Source organism: Lipotes vexillifer, unplaced genomic scaffold (assembly GCF_000442215.2).
Source record: "Lipotes vexillifer unplaced genomic scaffold, Lipotes_vexillifer_v1.1 scaffold1192, whole genome shotgun sequence".
In the NCBI taxonomy this organism is placed as follows: domain Eukaryota; kingdom Metazoa; phylum Chordata; class Mammalia; order Artiodactyla; family Lipotidae; genus Lipotes; species Lipotes vexillifer.
In genome coordinates, this window is record NW_006778701.1 from 891,047 (window position 1) to 894,373 (window position 3,327).

The 3,327-nt window shown below is 34.6% G+C and overlaps 1 pseudogene; it reads left to right on the top strand.

Moving 5' to 3' along the window:
- The first annotated feature begins 2,674 nt into the window (after positions 1-2,674).
- The window catches only part of LOC103081928 (ADP-sugar pyrophosphatase pseudogene), a 708-nt pseudogene continuing 55 nt past the window's right edge, over positions 2,675-3,327 (top strand).

Sequence of the window (3,327 nt, forward strand, 5' to 3'; positions counted from 1 at the left end):
AGTCCTTCAATGGGTAAATAAACAAACTGTGATAAATCCATGCAATGAAATACTTATTCAGCAATGAAAAAACAAACTATTGAAACGTGCAACAGTGTGAATGAATCTCCAGTACATTATGCTAAGTGAAAAGGCCAGATTCAAAAGGCTACAGCCAACATGGTTCCAATTATATGACATTCTTGAAAATGAAAAAAACTGTAGGAAGAGAAAATATATAAAAGCAGATGAGTGATTATTAGGAGTTAGAGGTGGGTGTAGGTGTTGAAACATAAAGAGGCAGAGTGTAATATTTTGGAGAGGTAGAACAGTTGTGTATCTTAACTGTGGTGATGCTACACTTTTGAATACATTTTTCAAAACTCAGAAAACTGTACTTCAAAAGGAATGTTTTACTGTATGTAAATTAGACTTAAAAAACTATTTTTCTCTTAAATTAGCCCATCAATTGCTAAAATTTTTCTTTAAGAAAAACATACTACACTTAAAATATCTACACTGGTGTCTGACTTACTTCATTCAGTATGACAATCTCAAGGTCCATCCATGTCATTGCAAATGGCATTATTTCATTCTTTTTTATGGCTCAGTAATATCCCATTGTATATATGTACCACATCTTCTTTATCCATTCATCCATCAATGGACGTTTAGGTTGCTTCCATGTCCTGGCTATTGTAAATAGTGCTGCAGTGAACATTGGGGTACATGTGTCTTTTTGAGTGAAGTAAGTCAGACAGAGAAAGACAAATACATGATATCGCTTATATGTGGAATCTAAAAAAAATGGTACAAATGAATTGATTTACAAAACAGAAATAGAGTCACAGATGTAGAAAACAAACTTATGGTTACCAAGGGAGAAGGCAGGGGAGAGATAAATTGGGAGTTTGGGATTGACATATACACACTACTATATATAAAACAGATAACTGATAAGAACCTACTGTATAGCACAGGGAACACTACTCAATACTATGTAATGACCTATATGGAAAAGAATCTAAAAAAGAGTGGATATATGTATATGTATAACAGATTGACTTTGCTGTACAGCAGAAACTAACACAACATTGTAAAATCAACTATACTCCAATAAAAATTAATTTAAAAAATGACTTAAAAAAATATCTACATGATGTATCATAAGGTATATGCTTAAATCCCTCTATTTTAACAAGCTCGATTTAATGTTAGCAGATATGTAAAGATTTTAATACTAGTAAATACAAATTTGTGGTCATTATATCAAAGGTAGTAACTATTGTTTAAGAAACCATGATGTGACATAGCAGGAAGTAAAATATTTACAGTTAGAAGGAAATGAATTTACATCCCAGTTCTGATGCATAGTTGCTATATGTCATCAAAAGAACTACGCTGCCTTTCTGGGACTCAGTTTCCTTGGAAATGGGGTTAAAATACTCATGTGCTTTATTTATTATAATAATTAAATGAGATAGTGCTATCCAAGACCCTCAATAAATTTTTTTTGCTAAAAATCATTTCCTCCCTTTTCTTGAAAATTATTTTCTGAAGAGATTTTTAAATCCCATGGGATTGTAATTTATTGGCAATTTTTACATATGTTTTCCAAAAAAGCCTGGAAATATGGGCTAACATATAATATTTATGCCAAAAAGTCACTTGCAGCACACAGTTTGCTCAAATATAATTTAAGTTTCAGTAATAGAAACCTAAATATACTCTTTAAATGACTATACACAATCATAAACAGAGATTTCTGATCTCAAAAAAGTATTCTTCTGAAACTACATTTTTAAAATTTTCAGTTATTTATTAAAAGGAAAAGTTCCACTAAATTTGATTAAAGGTCTACATTATTATTGTAAATGGAAATATATAGTTTCTACAAGAAAATACAATTATTTTCTGTAATACTTATAGCACTGAATTCAGGGAGTGTGAAATGTTTCAAAGGAGGAGAGAAATGGTAGAAGATAAAGTCAAGGAGCTATAAGAAAGAAAGGCTCAGAACATGGTGGACATTGGTGGCTGTTTTAAGTCATTTGTCTTTATCTCTTTGAGACACTGGAAGCCAGTGTATTAGAGACATTTCAACAAATGAAAGACACTATTTATTTATTATCACACCAGCTGCCTTGTTACAAGCAGATTGTAGGGGAAGAAGGACAAAAATCAGAAAGGCCAATTAGGAGACTGTTATAATAATTCAGGTGAGAGAAGGTGGTGCCTTGACCAGGAAGGCGTACAAGATTAAGCAATTACTGAGGGGAAATTACATGGACTCAATAGGGAAAAGTTTTGTAGTACTTGATATGGGAGAAAATGTAGGGGAAATGAAGAGAATAGAGAAATATAAGGGATATAAAGATAGGAGTCATGAAAATACTAGATGTTTGCACGTAGATAAGTAACAAAAAGGAAAAATAAGACAAGGGATACTGTGCTCTAAAGGAGAACTAAAAATATGCAGAATGAGTTTCACAGTGAATGTCACTTCAGGAAATCTGCCTACCATAATTAAAACTGATGGACTCTCTTGTCCACAGACACGGCTTCAATCAGGTCCACCTGTCAGAGTGGCATGACTCCCAGTGTTGCCAGATTCATGGGCCATTAGGACCAACCCAAAATGGCTTTGAGGATTATTCTGAGAATATAGAAAGTTGCCAGAAAACAGTAGCGAAGTATGATTTTCCCTGAAGATTTCCAGAGTGAGTTTTGCAAACCTCTTGAATTGCTGTGAAAATATACCGAACAATGTTCTGTTCTGTTTCTGGTTTGAACCCCTTGAGACCTATAGGAATCGTTAACAAGGAAAATCGGTCGAGCTTGAAGAAACAATGTACATGGGTCCTGCTGGTAAAACTAGAACCTGGGAAACTTTGAAACACATAACTGGGAAGGATAGTCGGCTGATGGTGTGGTAGTTATCCCAGTGCTGCAAAGAACTCTTTATTATGAATGTATCGTTCCAGTGAAACAGTTCTGACCGCCAATGGGAAGCTACAGCCTAGAATTCCCAACAGGTCTCACAGTCAGTAATGAAAGCCCAGAAGCAGCTGCTCTTTGGGAGCTTGAGGAAGAAACTGGCAATGAAGGTGATGTTACTGAATGTTCTTTAGCTGTAAGTATGGATCCAAGTTTGTCAGCAGTACCACATACATTGTGGCAATAACTGTTAATGGAGATGATGCTGAAAATGTAAAACCTAAGCCAAAGCCAGAGGGTAGTGAATCTGTGGAAGTAATTTTTTGCTAAAGAATGATCTCTTGAAGAGATTTGATGCTAAAGTGACTGAAGAACATCTGACGGTGGATGTCAGAGTCTTTCCCTATGCTC